This window comes from Canis lupus, chromosome 10, assembly GCF_011100685.1.
Source record: "Canis lupus familiaris isolate Mischka breed German Shepherd chromosome 10, alternate assembly UU_Cfam_GSD_1.0, whole genome shotgun sequence".
Classification (NCBI taxonomy): Eukaryota; Metazoa; Chordata; class Mammalia; order Carnivora; family Canidae; genus Canis; species Canis lupus.
In genome coordinates, this window is record NC_049231.1 from 11,803,955 (window position 1) to 11,822,303 (window position 18,349).

Here is an 18,349-nt window from a genome sequence, read left to right on the forward strand (position 1 = left end):
ACTACACCGTTTACTAGTCAGACAACTGGGTTGGTTGACAGACCTCCAACATATGTGAGTCCTGCGGGAGCCTGACAAGGTCGGGATTCCTCTCCCTATCGCTCTAAGCTTCTCAGTGGAAAGTGAAGTTAGTGAGTCCTGCCAATCCAGGCTCGGTTTTTCACTCCTTCACACTGTGAGGCACGAAAAGTCTGCTTAAATTTGGGTATTAGGGAAAAGTATTTACAAACACTTCTGCAATCATAAAAATAAAATAAACAAGGCAGTGTTGTAAATAAAGCCAAAGGCAAAGGCATTGTTTACATTTTAAATTCATAATAACAGGTTCTGAACCATTTCCATTTTCTTGCCTTTCTTAGTAGAAAATTTTTAAAAAACTTTTCCTCCCTCACAGTTTTAAGAGATGCTTGTAAATTTGTTTTGCAGATAGTATGCATGCTAAGAGGATCCCCCACCCTCCTTCCCATATCTGGCCTCTCATACAGAATCTGCCTCAGATGTGCCTTCCGGATTTTGTGGCTGAGGAGTTTCTCCCACCCCCCCCTTCCCTTCTTTCCTGGCTTGGCATCTGACCCTGTGGGTCCTCCTACTGTCCCAGTTCACAAGTGTCACAAGTATCCAGGCTGGCCCCAGGACATTCTCTGGCTTACCTACCTTCATTTTTCCTATTGCAAAACCCTCTACTCTTTATTTCCTTAACCTTTTCTAGAGCCTATTGCTAACCCACAGTTTTCCAAACTGCGCCCACCCGCCCCCAGAGTGATCCACAGGAGGAGAAATTGTTCCCACTGATGGTGACGTAGGTTGACTTCTATCCAGTCCTACTTGGTACGGGGTACGCTCAAGCGTTTATCATTGTCATCTTGAATTCTTACGACAATCTAGAGGTGATTACACACCTATGCATATATATGCACACCCACACGCAAATGAGGAAACCCGGGCTTCAAGAAGTCAAGCAACTTGCTCCAGGTGAAAAAGTGAAAAGTCCATAGCAGGATGCAGGCAAGAAGATTCCAGAGTCTCCCGGCTCTTGGCTTCTGTTCAAATTCCAAGTGATGCTGAAATATAGGAACATAACCTGCCCTCTGCCCTTAAGCAAAGCGCTTCAAACTCTTGTTAGGAGTAGATGTAAAGGGACGCCTGGGTGGCTCAGTGGTTGAGCGTCTGCCTTTGGCTCAGGGCGTGATCCTGGAGACCTGGGATCGAGTCCCACATTGGGCTCCCTGCAGGGAGCTTGCTCCCTCTGCCTCTGTCTCTGCCTCTCTGTGTCTCTCATGACTAAATCAATAAAATCTTAAAAAAAAAAAAAAAAAGGAGTAGATGTAAAGATTCAATACGCACAACACAAGGTAAAATCGAGAGCCACTGTTTGTGGTATTGGGTTTGGTATCTTTGATCGGAGGAGGAAGGTACAGATAATGCAAGGTACAGATGATAACCAGCACCTCCCAGGGTTCGGGGACGATGCACGGGGTTAGGCACCTGCAGCGCATGACACGTAGTAAGCATCTAGCAGGGAGTTAACTATCATCATTTGGAAAGGACTGGAGAGGGACACCTGGTGGCTCAGCGGTTGAGCCTCTGCCCTTGGCTCAGGGCGTGACCCCGGGGTTTCAGGATCGAGTCCCGCGTCGGGCTCCCTGCATGGAGCCTGCTTCTCCCTCTGCCTGTGTCTCTGCGTCTCTCCCTCTGCGTGTCTCTCATGAATAAATAAATAAAATCTTAAAAAAAAAAAAAAAGGAAAGGAGTCTGGAGGCCGGCTGTGTAAGTGTGCACGCCCGACCCCCGCACCCAAATGCTCCCATCCTCGGCCTCGTGGCGCGTGAAAATAGGCGGCTGCAGCGGACCAAGTGCGAAGCGCAGTGAGGGGCGCAGGCGCCTCCCGGGGCTTCCGAGGGGCCTCGGCGTCGGAAAGGGTGAGCGACCAGCCTGGGGGCGGGCTTAGCGCGCTCGGCCCCGCCCCCGCCCCCGCCCGCAAGCCCCGCCCCGCCCCCCGCAGGCCCCGCCCCCGCAGGCCCCGCCCCCGCCCCGCCCGGGAGGCGCTGGCAGCTCAGCGCGGGAGCAGTTCCGGTGCCAAGACTCGTCCCTCCCCCGCTTCCCCGGAAGTGCTTCTCCCAGGCTCGGGCCGGAGAGAGGCCTTGCAGGCACAGCTGCCGAGCCTCGGTCGGCTCCGAGCAGGGGCTGGAGCCCGGGGTCCGCGGCCGCCCACCCGCTCCCGCCTCCTGCCAGCGCCCGGGCCGGCGGTGAGTGGCCGGGGGGGCGCCCCGGGACGGCGGCGGGGCGCGGCGGGGCTGGGCTGTCGGGCTCCGGGGAGGGGGCTCGTCGGCCGCCGGCGCCCCGGGCGAGTGCGGGGGGCGGGCGGGGCGGGGCCGGGGCGCGGGGTCCCGGGACCTGAGAGCGGGGCCGGGCCGGGCCTCGGCGCCCCGGGTCTCGGCGCCGCCTCCCGGGCGCGCTCTCCGCCGCCGGCCCTGGGCTCGGCCTCGGGCTGCAGGTCCCGACGTTGGTGCCCTCGGGGGCGGCAGCCGGGGGTCCTCCGCGGCGCTGCTCGTCCACACGCGCCGGGGGAGCGCCTCGGGACGGCGCCCCGGGGGCACCGGGTGTGCGGGGCCCGCAGCGCGCCTGCCCCGCTCCCCGCTCCCCGCTCCCCGGAGAGCCTGCTCGGGCGGCCGCTGCAAGGCGTTGAGGAAGACAGCTTGCCGGAGGGATATCAGTACTTAACTTCCCTTATTTTCTCCCACACTTAAAAAAAAAAAAAAGGAAAGAAAAAAGGAAAAAAAAGGGGGGGGAAAGGGAAGCTGTTCTCTAATCGGCGCTCCTGATTGTTGTGGCCACCCCGGAGTCACAGTGGGATGACGGCTTCAGCTTGCGGTTATTGCACGAATTGACGGCCGGAGGTTGGAGAATCACTGTGCCCCCTCTTCCCTGAAGTTTGTATATCTTCATATATGTCTTTTTATTATTTTTTTAAGATTTTATTTATTTATTCATGAGACACACACACACACACACAGAGGCAGAGACCCAGGCAGTGGGAGCAGCAGGCTCCACGCAGGGAGCCCGACGTGGGGCTGGATCCCTGGTCCCCGGGGTCACGCCCTGGGCCGCAGGCAGGTGCTCACCCGCTGAGCCACCGGGCTGCCCTATACCTTCGTATTTTTGGACCTGTCATTTTCCTTAACTTTCAAAGACTGTTTTCTTTCTTTCTTTTTTTTTTCTCAGTGGCTCCTTAGAGGTTCCAGTTGTGCTGCAATGCAGAGGTTGTCACAGGTGGATAGAGGTGGTGTGTGTGTGTGTGTGTGTGTGTGTGTGTGTTAAGCTGCATTTTGAGCTTTACCTCGGATAAATTGAGAATTTCCTAGAGGAGAAAACGATGCAGTAGGTAGGTAGTGTTTTTTAGTGGACTTAGTTCTTAGCTACTAGACTGTGTGTGGGGGGGGGCAGGGGGGAGGTTTGTATGCAACGAGGCTTTTCTGCATTTAATAGTGATTTTTCAATGATGATGGCAAGAGAATGCAAATGCATTCACTGAGGGTTGTGACCGGCTGCAGATGACCATTGCATTTTTTTTTATTTTTATTTTTTGCAATGTAAAGTGCACACAAACCGTTTATTGTGAAGCCAGTGACCCTTTTCCTGTGCTTCTCACCTTGTGCTTATATTAAGATGTATACTGTAGTTTTTTTAGGTACTTATCTCATTCTCTCTCCTCCCACTGCTGAAAGGGGAGGTAATATCCTGCATTAGGGAAAAATAGACTGAAGTGGTGAGTTCAGTGAGCTCTCTTCCTGTGCAAAAGAAAAGTTATTTCAGTGTTGTTGATTTTTCAGCAGGCAAAGGGTGGCTGACTTTTTAGAAATTCTTGTTTCTTTTATTCCTTTATTGATTGTGGTCAAAGGGTGGTTGATTTTTACAGTCCCTGGTGGGGGGAAAAGTTAAATTAGATTTAGACATTGTGGATTCTTAGCCATTTGCAATGCTTGATTGTTTAGAGCTTACGGTTGGAATATTGGAATTGAGAAAACCTGCAAAAGGAGTCAAGTTAGATATGATCATGGATCCATAGTGCAAGTAGGATAGTATGATAGGTTTTTTGATAGTATGATAGGTGTTTTGAAGGAGAAATATTTAAAGAATTGTAAGAGCAGAAAAAGGCAGTTGGGGAATTTCAGGTGCCCTTAGGCTCTGTAAATTTCATTAGGTTCAGGTCCATTCGATAGATGTTGAATATTTGCATTGTAAATTTTATTGTATTATTGAAGTCAATGAGTACTGAATTTTTGCTATGTTAGGCATCAAGCTCTGTTAGGCAACCGCGTAGGAATGAATATACAGCCGTAACCATTAAAATTCATGTTTTGGCAATAATTTTCTAAGGTGTGTCAGAAATCATGAAGAGGTGAATTGTATTGCTTGGGCATATTAAAATTTTTTTTCTAATTAGAGGTGGGTGTTGTGTGTTTTATGAAAAGTACTGTTAGGCATTATAGGATACAAAGATGAAGCATTTGGTCTTTAGGAATTTGAAATCTAGAAGTCCTGAGATGTAAGATATTTACATAAAAGTATGTAAATACTGTGTGAGTGGGATGACCTAAAGTTTGGAGTTCTATGAAAAGAAAATGGGTTCATTTTTAACTGGAGTAAGCAGCTAAAAAGTAGAAAGTGGTGGAGATAAAAGAGCACTCTGAAGCTGTTGAGCACTTGGCATCACGCTTCATGCTGGTCACACTACGTACATTTTCTAAGCTTCACAACGACATAAAAGCATCTTAATAAATAATGAGGGCAATGCTTAAGTATGTTAGGTAGCTGAGCCTCAGTTTGAATCCAGGTCTGCCTGGTGTCAAAGCCTGTGCATTTCCACTCCATCATGCTACTTCTCAATAAACTGGTAGCCTGAGTTTAACATTGCAGAGGGTGAGACTTTTCTGACACAAGAATTTAGGGGTCGGGAGTAGGTGGATGAAGACTTTTCAAATAAAGGGAGTGATGCAAGTGCAGGCATGGAGGTGGGAAAGTTCACTGTATACACAGAAGAGTTAATGGACAGATTGCTTAGAATATAGGGTTCATTTTTGGCAATAAGAGTTGAGGTTTGAAATTTTATTTTGGGGCTGGATTGAGGAATATATATATATATTTTAAGATTCTGTTTATTTGAAAAAAAAAAAGATTTTATTCATGAGAGAGACAGAGAGAGCGAGAGAGAGGCAGAGATACAGGCAGAGGGAGAAGCAGGCTCCATGCAGGGAGCCTGATGTGGGACTCGATCCCAGGTCCCCAGGATCAGGCCTTGGGCTGAAGGCGGCGCTTAACCGCTGAGCCACCGGGGCTGCCCAAGGAATATATTAAATGCTGTATTTAGGGGTTCAACATTTAGGAGGTACTGAGAAGCTACTAGGTCTCATAGTGTAGTGTGCAAAATGATTTGTTGTAGAAAGCCAGCTTTCAAGATACATACTGGGCAAGGGCAGTGGCATTGAGATGGGGTGGGTGGAGGAGGGATTGTTGGGGAAGGTTTAGAGAAACTGGAAGATGAAAATTATATTTTAAGTGTGGATGATGGTGATGGTGGTACTATTACTAGAAATATAGGCAAAGAGGTGCATAATGAGATCAGTTTTGAATACATTGAGTTTTTTTTTTTTTAATATAGTTGCAAAACCCTGGAAATGCCCAGAGGCTTTTGGAAATGTGGGTTTGTAGTTCATGAGAGAGGTCAGTGTGAGGCATGTATTAAACATGGGTGTAGAGAATAACACAAATAGATGTACTAGTTGAATCGGGGTAAGGAGATGAAAGAGCCGAGAGGGACTTTACAAGGAAAGGGGAAAAAATGAACCTTTATTTTTGATGGCATCTGCTTAAAACAGAAGGAGAAGATAGTCTGTACTGTATTCTGCTCCCTCTCATTGCAGATTCAGATGGAGTACAAAGACTCTGATCATTGAAAATCTAATGGGGAAATAAAACTTTCTTGCCATTGCTAGCAAGAATATTATGCTACGGTTTCATGGAGGATGAACTATTTCAGACTTACTTGTTCCAGGGTATTGGGCTCTAGTTACTTAAGAGCTGTTTGGTCGTTTCTCTTGAGCGTTTGTTGGCAAGTGATATGTGAGGATTTGGAAGCAGATCCCTGGTAGGTATTCTATTTATTTAAATTTATGACTTTCAATTTTGGTTTCAATAACAAAAGCCTTTGAATATTCAAATATAATTTTTGTCCCTCCTATTCCTACTGGCTGCTAATAGTGCCTTTCATGGAAAACCGTAATCAATTGCATATTTTTCTTCCAACTCTCTTTTATAAGTATTTCTGATTAACACAGATAGTTTTGTCTTTAATATTCTGATTATCCTAGAGGGCGGGAATGATAAGATACTTTCATCCGTTGTGTAATGATACATATATAAAGCTATATATTTTTATTTGGAAACTAAGTACTATGGACTTAAGGAATTTCATGTAGTTTTCTGTTTGATATTTAAGTGTGGGGAACCTGTGTATTAATGTGTAAAAGATTTTTTAGTTTGCAGAATGAGGCTTAGAGTTGTAACTTTTTGAGGGCAAGTTTATTATTTTTAGACTGAGTTACCAGGCAAGTGTTTATTTCCTTCTTGAGAGTTAATACATTCCTTTTGTTTTTGAGGAATATGTTTTTTACTATATTACAGGCACTTGGGAATGTCCTAAGAGTCCTGCGTCAGTCTCCGTGGAGGCAGGGGGTTTTGTGTGTGCTTTGTCTGGGCTGGTTGGCTTAGTTGCAGTGAGCCTGGTATTAATGAGGCAAAGGTCAGGAGTTCCATTTAGCTTCGGTCTGAGTGATGGCCCGGGAAGTACACCTCTAGCCAGCTGTCTTGGAAATTCCTCGGTTGTCATTGGTCACGAAGGTGACTGGATTAGGATGGATCTTTATACCACTGAAAAAATATTAAAGGAAACCTAGCATAATGGTTAGTAATTCTGACTCTGGAATTAGAGAGACCTGTGTCAAAATTCTTGGTCTGCAATGTTGGGAGAGTCCCTAAACCTCTCCAAGCCTCTATTTCCTCATTATTGAATAGGTTAATATTTGGTTTGGGCATGTCCTCCCGTTGTTTTCTTTTTCCAAGTGGGAGTTAGCTGCTTAGACCTGTGGTTCCCCAGTGCTGGACTATGGAGAGGTGTCAGCCCATGACAGAGTTTTCACTTGTCTGAAATGAGAATGGGTTAGCTTTTCATAAAGCTAAATCTATTGAATTTAAAAGATAATATTTTTTCCTAAAATTATCTTTTACCATTTTTGACGGAAGCATATTCTTTTATGAGATCATGATGGTAGCAATTGGTTGTTATTTTCTTTTTAAATGTTCTTGGCAAAATAAAAGTTGGCAACTCTGCTGGTCCCCCAGTTTTGTCTTTAAGATTACCGTTCTGTGAGATCTGAAAATCTTGACTTAAACAGAACCAGGGAATTGGGGGAGATTACTTATTCAATATATCATATATAGTCTGGTTTGGGGTACATTCTAACCCTTCTGTTGCCCTATAGAGGCTGTATTGTGATTCTCACGACCACTGAATTTAATCTTGTCGGGTTTTACTTTAAGACTTTTAAGGAGCAGTTCAGATTATTTTCAGTTCAGACAAAGTTGCTTCAAATTATTTAAGTCTGTATTTCTCAACCAGAGTCCCAGGAGGAAACTGGTGAACTGTGGGGGCTGCCTGGGGGTGCTGATGTAAGTCATTACTCTGTTGATTAGCCAACAAGATAAATAACTAGCCTTTGACATAGTGAAGTAGTAGAAATTGGCTTTCCTTTTCACCTCTTCTGCAGGGAAGCTAGAGCAAGAAAAGCTTTTTTTTTTTTTTTTTTTTTTTAAATTTAATATAGCAAGTAAACCTTGTACAAGTATCAGTATTCAAAAATGCTTTCTAGAGAAAGAATAGTTCAGCACTTTGCATAATGGGTTATGTAAGTGGAGCCACAGAAGTCCTCATGGGGACACAAACCAATTATTAGCATAAGCGCTATTGAAATTGCATTCAGTTGACTAGATGAGAAGCATTTTGACTCCCCTCCGTGCACTTAGCTTTGGAGGGGTGGGTGCGGAAAATTTAAGGCGCATACCTAGCCTAAATGACTGTTAAATTAAGGCTTAACGTTTGTTTCCTTTTAGTGTTTTTGGTTAGGTAATTTTCAAAATTGGGAGTGTTATAGAAATACTGAATATGTGTTAGAATGCCTAAAGCAAAATTTCAGATTAAGCTGATATAGGTTAGGCCCTCTGTCTTTTAATTTTAAAGGAACCTGAAAGTTTGCTGCATTAGAAAGTAAGGATGTTGTTGTTTTATAGTTTCGTTGTATACCATTATTTCTGGTAAATAAAAGACTCATACAGAATTCATTTATTTTAACAATGCTTACATTTTTCCTTCAAATTACTCCTATTGGCAGAAATGAATGGTATGCTCAGGAGTCTGGAGAGGTAGTCCAAAGTGTCCTGCTACAACTAGAAAATTTCACGACTCCTATAGGGTTTTATTTTTAAAAATTCACACAAATTTCATGTTTTGCTATTTTATGTAGATGTAAACAGTATTATAAAGTACTGTCAACCAAAATTGGTGCCCTGAAGAAGGGGCAGTATGTTCATCCTATGGATTTTCATATCCCTATGATATGGCTAGTGGCACTGTGCTTAACTGTTTAATTTTAGCTCATTTAAAAAAAAAAGCTGTGTTCTAATGGTTTTTGGTGGAACACAGGATGGTGGACAATTATTAACACTTTTACATGCTTTTAACAAACAGACTGTTTTGAATACTACCATGGAGCTGTAGTTTCATAGAAATCAAACGACTTTAAAAAGAGATTTAATCAATTTTAAGATGTTCATTTATATTTAAGATTATTGAATTATTAATATATTTCTATATTGATATAAAATATATTTAAATATAAAAATACAGCAGCAGTGTCTAATTGAACTTTCTTAATTATGGAAATGTTCTGTATCTGTGCTATTCAATATAGTTGCCCTTATATGGCTACCAAGCACTTAAATAAAATGTGTCTAGTGATACAGGGGAACTAAATTTTAAATTTTATTTGATTTTAATTAATTTAAATGTGAATAGCTCCAGTTGAGGCTAGTGACTACTGTGTAAGAAGTGCTACCCTCAAGGGCTGGTAAGACATGGAGAAGGGAGGTTAGAAGCCTTCATACCACTGCTCAGCTTAGTTATAGGCAAAATTAGGCCCTTGATACATATTTCTTAATGAAATAGTATTTTTACTGTTTCCATTTTTTTAAAGAATTTATTTATTTATTTGAGAGAGAGAGTGTGTGAGAGAGCACATCAGAGAGCACAAGCAGGGGGAGCGACAGAGGGAGAAGCAGGCTCCCTGCTCAGCAGCTAGCCTGATGGCGCTGAGCCCACCGCCCTGGGATCATGACCTGAGCTGAAGACAGACACTTCACTGACTGAGCCACCCAGGTGCCCTGTGTTCAATTTTTTAAAAAGATTTATTTACTTACTTGAGAGAGAGCAGAGCGAGTGTGCATGAACTGGGGGGAGGAGCAGGAGAGGGAGAGAGAAACTAAGCAGACTGCACACTCTGTTGAACCCCTCAAGGCTTGATCTCACCACCCTGAGATCACAGCCTGAACCAAAACCAAGAGTCAGAGGTTTAACTGAGCACTCCACCGAGGTGCCCCCATTGTTCCGATTTTTAAGACCAAAGTTTGTGAAGTGTTCTAGGTTTTTTAGAGAGTGATCACTAGTCTTGATTTTTTTCTTCTGCATTGATTTTTAAATTTTATTTTTATTACAAAAGTGTACAGTATCCTGAATGTACAATTTAAATAATTATAAAATGAACTACCACTAACTGGCTTGAAAAATTGAACATTGCCAGTATCTTTGAAGTCCCTTTATACTCCTTACCACTTGTGTTCTTGGACACTGGACACGCTTCCTAAGAAACCACCATCTAAATTTTGTGTTAATCATTCCCTTTTCCTTTTAATTTTCATGAATTAAAGAAAATTTCATTTCCCTCTCTCTTCCAGTTTGGAAGTTAATGTAGTTTTATGTAGTTTTCCTTTATTTTAGTTTTTCCTGACTCCCAACAAATTAGATATTATTATGTTTTAAACATTGTTGCTTTAATTTGCTTCTACATTTACAAGTGTCTTTGCTCAACATTTTCATTTGCATCTTGGACCTCTTGTTTGGGATCTAAGATAATTTTTTCTTTGCCTGAAATATATCCTATACAAGTTTCTTCAGTGAGGGTCTGTTGTTGGAAAACTTTTCATCTGTTTGAAAATATTTTTATCTAAATCCCATTCCCAAGATGGGCTTTTCTGAGTATACATTCTTTGTTATTTTTTTCTTTGCTCATTGTAGATTTTATCCCATTCTCTTCTGCCTTTTATTGCTGCTGAAAAATCTGTGATCCATCTAATTGTCATTCTTTTATGATGACTATATTTAGAATATTTAGAATCTGATTTCCATACTTTGATTTTGATATGTCTAGAAATTGATTTCTTTTTATTTATCATGCTTGGAATTCACTAGGCCATGGAATCTGACAATTGGTGTCTTTTAACAGTTTTGGGGGACTTTTGGCCATTTTCTCCTCAAATTTTATCTTCCATGTATTTTATCTGGAACTTGTATTTGAGGTAGGTCTTCTTACTCTACCCACCATGCCTCTTAACCTGCCTTTCATTGTTGCCATTTCTTTATCTTTCTGTGTTGTGTTCTGGATAGTTAGATAGATCTTTTCTTCCAGTTAGCTAATTCTTGCTTCAGCTATGTTCAACTAGGTTATTGAATTAAAAAGTTTTTTTCACTTTGTTTTAACTGTTATATTCATTTTTTAAATGATTTTATTTATTCATGAGAGACAGAGACAGAGACAGAGACAGAGGCAGGCAGAGACACAGGCAGAGGAGAAGCAGGCTCCATGCCAGGAGCCCAATGTGGGACCCGATCCTGGGACTCCAGGATTGTGCCCTGGGCCAAAGGCAGGTGCCATATCGCTGAACCACCCAGGGATCCCTGTTACATTCATTTTTATAGTAAAATATACATAAGTAGAATTTACCACTTGAAACTATTTTAAAGTGTTCAGTTCAGAGATGTTAAGTACATTCACTGTCACCACTGTCCATCCCCAGAACTTTTTTATCATTGCAAACTGAGATCTGTGCCCATTAAACAATAATTTCCTATTGCCCCTTCCACCTAGCCCCTGGCAAGAACTATTTTGCTTTCTTTTTTAATGAATTTGACTATTCTAGGTACCTCATATAAGTGGATCATATAATATTTGTCCTTCTGTGTCTGGCTTATTCCATTTGCCAGACACAGGGTTCATCCATGTTGTAGCATGTTGATTGAATTTTAAAAAAATTTATTTACTGTTTTCATTGTTAGGAGTTTTATGTAGTTCCTTTTTAAGTCTGCTTTATCCTTATTATTTTTTGGTGGTCTTAACTTTTTCTTGTCATGTTCTTAAGCTATCTTTTATTTCTTAAAAACGTATTAAATATATTTATTTTATACTTTGTCTCTGATAATCCTAATATCTGAAGTCTTTGCAGATATGATTCTGCTGTTTGTTTTGCTATGTTAATTTTTCAGTGTTTTTTCCCTTCATTTAAAAAAAATTAAATTCAGTTAATTAACATATAATGTATTACTGGTTTCAGAGGTAAGGTTAGTGATTCATCAGTCTTGTGTAATACCCAGTGCACATTACATCAATGTGCTCTCCTTAATGTCCATTACCAGTTACCCCATCCCTTCACCACCCTCCCCTCATTTATTTTCCTGTGACTGAGTCTCTTATGGTTTGTCTCCCTCTTTGATATCGTCTTGTTTTATTTTTTCCTCTTTTCCCCTGTGATCCTCTGTTTTGTTTCTTTTTTTTTTTTTAATTTTTATTTATTTATGATAGAGAGAGAGAGATAGAGAGAGAGGCAGAGACATAGGCAGAGAGAGAAGCAGGCTCCATGCACCGGGAGCCCAACGTGGGATTCGATCCCGGGTCTCCAGGATCGCACCCTGGGCCAAAGGCAGGCGCCAAACCGCTGCGCCACCCAGGGATCCCCCTCTGTTTTGTTTCTTAAATTCTACATATGAGGGAGATCATATGGTAATTGTCTTTCTCTGATGGACTTCGTTTAGCACATCTTCTAGTTGCATCCATGTTGTTGCAAATGACAAGATTTCTTTTTATTTTTTATTTTTTTAAGATTTTTATTCATGAGAGACCCAGAGAGAGAGGGGGTGGGGGCAGAGACACAGGCAGAGGGAGAAGCAGGCTCCCTGCAGGGAGCCCAATGTGGGACTCGATCTCTGGTCTCCAGGATCAGGCCCTGGGCTGAAGGCGGTGCTAAACCACTGAGCCACCTGGGCTGCCCTCTTTTTTTCTTGATGAAAAACTAAGTACAGTAATATACCTTACATTTGTATAGGGTTTTCTAGTTTGTCAAGCATTTTTATATATTATGATTTTATTTTGTAGTTCTGGAAACAAAGACTCAGAGACATAGCTAATAAGTAATAAGCATTGGAATTCAAACTCTGGTTTTCTTTTTTTTTTTAAATTTTTTTTTTAATTTTTATTTATTTATGATAGTCACACAGAGAGAGAGAGAGGCAGAGGCATAGGCAGAGGGAGAAGCAGGCTCCATGCACTGGGAGCCTGATGTGGGATTCAATCCCGGGTCTCCAGGATCGCGCCCTGGGCCAAAGGCAGGCGCTAAACCGCTGCACCACCCAGGGATCCCAAACTCTGGTTTTCTTAAGGTTCCTTTTACTAGCTATATTTGCCTCTTAAGCATGGTCTGTGTCTTGTTCATTGTTACACTGTCAGTATCTTGGACTTTTGAATGAATAACATAGACACATAGACGTGAGTTGCTGTCTGACAACTGTCTTATAAGGTAGTAGTTCTACTGTAATTGTGTTATTTATGTATTTTATGTTTACATATACTATACATATACTATATAAAATGTATAATTATGTATTTGTAATCACCGAGAGCTTAGGGCTTGTGTGGAGGAGTTTTTGATGCTTGCATAACCCTAGTTAAGATTTTTCAGATCAAAAATTGGATGTATTCACATATAGCAAAGACAATTTGGTTTCCTTGAGAACATTAGATGATGAAGATTAATGAGGTGGATTTTCTGATACTAATTCAATTCTTTTTCTCATTATTACACAAGTCTTTAAGACTTAGGTGATCAGAGGAAATGATTCGAGGTTTTCCTAAGGTCATTTTTTGTATTGATAAACTGGGAGGTAGTAGTGTTGGTTAATGGAATCTTTTGACCTGGTGAATTGATGGAAGCTGGGCCCTATCCAGATTCATGCCTTTTATCTCTTACCTCTAACCTTCTATCTCCCATTCTTGGTTAAAGCTAGAGGGACTTGGGTATTGAATCTTGGCTAGAACATGAATTCACTCACTGAATCACTGAGTCAGTAAATAGTTCTTGGGAGCCTGGTAGGTATCAAGAACCATGCTAGGCATTGAGGTTAAAATGGAGAATTAGGATGGATGTAGTTGCCGTCATGTAGCACAAACTAGAGGTCATGAACTATTATATCCTTTGTCTGTATTCGCCATTTATATATTTAAGTTGAATATATGTAAGAAAATCTTTATTATGTATTGAAACTTTTCTGGCAAGAGAGAATTCTGAGGGCTGTTGCTTAATGGAATATGTAAGTATAGGGTTTGAGATTCAGAAATATTCAGTTAAGCATATTCTGAAAATTGACTGATATTTTCATTTAAATTGAAGTCTTTTATTAAAGCCTTTTATTAAAGGCTGACCTAAATAAGTTATGGTTCAATCTAAAGACTGCTATTTGCCCCATATGTGGTTTTGTGAACAGTATGTAGTAGTGTCTTGGAAGTTCTATATTTCATGGCTCATTTTACATTGCTTTATCTCCCACGACCTCAAAAAAAAAAAAAAGCATAATACATATGCAAGCACGTGTATTTTTAAAAAAATTTTATTTTGAGGGACAGACTCATAGGAAGTTGCAAAAATAACAAGTGTCCTATATATTCTTTGCTCAGTTTCCCCAAGTGTTATATAGTTGTCACACAAAATGAAAACCAGGAAGTTGATATTGGTATGTTACTGTTAACTAGACTACACACCATAGACAGATCTCACTATTTTTTAAAACCTGCATTTCTCTGTGTATGTGTATAGTTCTGCATAGTTTTGTATGACTACCATAATCAAGAACCGTTGCATCACCACAGAACTCCCTAGTGTTATCTCTATATATTCACAACCCCACCCAACTAGTTTTGCCATTATGAGAATATTGTGTGAATGAAATAATACAGTATGTAATCTTTTGAGATACATACTTTAAAAATATAATTTGTTTAAAAAAATTTGTTTTAAAGATTTTATCTATTAAAAAAAAGATTTTATCTAATTTACTTGAGAGAGAGAGAGAGCAAGCACGGAGGGGACAGGAGAAGTAGACCCCCGCCAAGCAGGGAGCCTGACGCAGTGCTCCATCCCAGGCCCCTGAGATCAGACCCGAGCCTAAGGCAGACACTTAATCAACTGAGCCACCCAGGCGCTCCTAATTTGTTTTAATTCAAAAGTAAAATAAGATTTCAGAAATGTTAGACAATGGAAAAAGCATATTTTGAAGTCACCACTCTAATAGTCATCATTTTGAAGTTTTTTACAGCCTTTTTCGTATGATGTTTTATATCATATTTTTAGTATATGCTCAATTTTGTTTGCTTTTTTTAAACTTAGTGTTGTATTAAATATTTTCTGTTGCCATCATACTTAATTTTCACTCTTATAAGAAATGTTGCAGAAAACACCTTTGAGCATATAGATTTCTTCATACTTTTAGTTATTTCCTTAGGGCAGATTCCCAGATGTGTGATATTGAGCCAAAGGATATGAAGGTTTATTAGTCTTGAAACATTTGGTCAAATTGCTTCTCAAGAGGATAGTATTGCTCGTACTGTTTCACTGTATCCTTCTTAGATTGGGTATTAGTGTTACTTCCCTGCCCCCCCCCCCCCCAACGTAATAAGGTGAAAAAGGTACTTCATTGTTCTAATTTTAGAGTGCATTTCTTTATGTAACATTTTTTTTTCCTTGAAGAGGAAAATTGATTGTAATGTCAGAATGACATGAGCTTTTAAAAATGTGATTTTTGCATTTAAGTAATTTAGAAAAGCATTTTATTATCTGTTAGTGTTCAACAGTTTTGAGCAAGAGGTTGAATCACCAGATCCTTCTCTTTACCTTAACTGTAACCTCCTTAGTTGGCAGGTTTGTTACCTGCCAAATGATTGCCAGTTTCTGCATTACTTCTCTCTGGTCTCCACCATCATCTCTTAGTTACTGTGGTCAGTCTGGATCCTGGATCTTTCCCGTCTGTCCCCTCATCAGAGAGTGGCTGCTTCCCCCATTGGTGCTGTACCAGCACATCATTCATTTTTCCCGTGTTGTCAGCTTTAAGGCAGGGTTGTGCTGACTTTCCTGTGATGTTCTCCTTATGGTTAAGCCTAATCCTGGAGACTCTGTACAGTCTCTTGGGGCTTTCATTGCCATCACAGAGGTTATATGGCTGATAATGTATGGGGATACAAAAAAAAAATAACAGAATATAAGGAAATTGTATACTTTTTACTTTTCTGTATGTTTTAGAAGACAGCAGCATTATATTCTTAGAGCAGTAGACCATCAAGGTAGTAAAAAACCCTTAATGTAAAACAAATTTTTAGTTGAATGTTACTAAGTGCCAGGCACTGTGCAAGTACTTTATTTAGTCTTTACAATTTTCCCATAAATTTTTGGGGTATCTAGATATGAAGATCTTATATATGATGGGGAGTAGATAATTGAGAAAGTTGGCTAGCAGGAATCACCAAAAAATGATACATTATTTGTAGTAGTAATTTGGATATACACTACATTCCTTCACCATTTCTTTCCCTCTACAGCGTCAGTATTTTTCTTTGTGGATGGGTCCTTTGATTAGAAATCTGGATTGTGGGGACGCCTGGGTGGTTCAGCGGTTTGGCGCATGCCTTTTTGGCCCAGGGTGTGATCCTGGGGTCCTGGGATCGAGTGCCGGGTCGGGCTCCCTTGCAAGGAGCCTGCTTCTCCCTCTGCCTGTGTCTCTGCCTCTCTCTCTGTCTCTCTCATGAATAAATAAATAAAATCTTAAAAGAAAAAAAAAAAAAGAAATCTGGATTGTCTGGGGGTGCCTGAGTGGCATAGTTTGTTAAATGTCTGACTATTGGTTTTGGTTCAGGTCGTGATCTCGGGGTCTTGACATTGAGCCCCAAGTTGTGCTTTGCGCTCCGTGTGGAGTCTGCTTGGGTTCTTCCCTTTCTCTCTCCTCCTCCCCACTTGTTCATTTTCTCTAAAATAAATAAATAAATCTCAAAAAAAAATCTGGATGGTCTTTTTAGCATAACCCATACCCCTAATCTGTTGGATATCATAACAGCATCCCTTTCCTATAGAAGGGAGAATTTAAGACATTTTCAGTGTGTTTTAAAAAATCTTTCTACAGTTTTATGCTTTTTTTCCTTATTCTTTTAAGGCTGTTTTACATATGCCTAATTCCATAATAACTTTTTAAAGAATAATTAGCCTTTGAATCTTTCTGAACTTTTCAACATAATTTTCAGAGAAAACAACCCCTTTCACACTCATCATCTGTCAGAAACAGCTGGCTCTTGTTAAGCATCCAGCTCATTTGGTGAGAGCAGAAGGGTGGGGATGTATTAAGAAAGTGGTCTACTTAGAAGACTACCAGGTGCAAGCGGTCAGCCTGTGGTGGGCATCAAGGAGTGATTTATGGAGGGATTGGAGAGCTTTATTTCTGTAAGTTATGGTAAAGTAGAGGCCTATTAAAAGAGTTTCTACTGAATTATTACTCTTATTTCCATCTTTGAGATGAGAAAGCTGAGGCTTCAGAGAATTGAGTAACATTTCTGAGGTCAGACAGGTAATAAATGATAGCGTCTGGGATTTCTATGTGGCATCTATATAGATTCAAATATTGCATGTCCTCATACCTACTGCCTTTCAGATCATCTCATTTAGCCAGCTCAGTGAGTACTCTTGAATGAATGGTCTTCAGGCTTGGAGGTAGTGTTTTTGTTGTTCTTTCGCATCTCAGGTCCTAGGAGCATTTTGCATTTAATATTTCTTTTGTCCTAACTCTGTAAAAAATAAAAAAGGCGGGGGGGCGGGGCAGCCTGGGTGGCTCAGCGGTTTAGTGCCTACTTTCGGCTCAGGGCGTGATCTGGAGACCAGGGATCGAGTCCCACGTCGGGCTCCCTGCATGGAGCCTGCTTCTCCCTCTGCCTGTGTCTCTGCCTCTCTCTCTCTCTCTCTCTCTCTCTCTCTCTGTCTGTCTCTCATAGTTGAATAAATAAAAATCTTTAAAAAAAAAAAAAAAGGAAGAGTGCATTCCCAGGTGAAAACTAGGCTTATAGTCCTTTGTTTTAATTTATGTTGGATGTGCATACGTGAGAAATATGGCTAAAATCTTGCAGTCTTGTAACTCCTGAGGAAATTGTGAAATAAAAGACTTAATGGGGGAAAATGGCGTGAAGAACTTAGACATAAACTTTGCTCTTCCTCCTATTAAATTTCCTTCATAGTTTGGGATCTGACCAGTCATCTTTATCCATGTCACTACTTGTTATTTCATGAAGCATCGATTGGGGCATTAGGATTTAAAGAAAAAGATATTTTCTTGTAATGCATAGATGTCTTTCTGTGCTCACCCAGAATGCGTAAACCTTTTCCTGATAAATGTATTGTCAATATTTAGAGTCTGGTGTTTTTAGTTTGCATTTTGCTTTTCTAGAACAGTTTTTTTTTAAAGCCACCCTAAAATACTCTCATTTCCATGACTTTTCAGATGCTAGAATCCAAAAAAATTCTGCCACAAAATAAAGTAAATGTATTACATAGTAAATCATTGGGTTTTCTATTTTTATCACTATGACCAGGGCTTCTGATCACTATGAGATAATTGGTGTTACCACATTGAGTTTTAATTCCAGCCCTTCGAAAAGAAATTTGATTATTTTAGTTAGCATAGAAAGCTGTATTTCAGATAGTGTATGAGACTATTAGGCTATTTTTAAATGTTGAAAATAGCTTAAAGAACTGTTTTACCTTAGGTGGTACTTGACTCAGAATTGGAACCATTGATATGGATTTAAATATTCATTTGTGTAGTTGTTAATCCCTGACTTTGATATGATTATAATCAATAGTTTGATTAGCGGCACTTTTTTTTGCA

The 18,349-nt window shown here is 40.7% G+C and overlaps 1 protein-coding gene across 7 annotated transcripts in view; it reads left to right on the top strand.

Moving 5' to 3' along the window:
* The first annotated feature begins 2,097 nt into the window (after positions 1-2,097).
* The window catches only part of FRS2 (fibroblast growth factor receptor substrate 2), a 110,550-nt gene continuing 94,298 nt past the window's right edge, over positions 2,098-18,349 (top strand). For all 7 annotated transcript variants that reach the window (XM_038549982.1, XM_038549984.1, XM_038549985.1 and 4 more), the window contains exon 1: positions 2,098-2,246. The gene's annotated coding sequence lies outside the window, so the exon portion shown is untranslated. The remainder of the gene's footprint in view (positions 2,247-18,349) is intronic.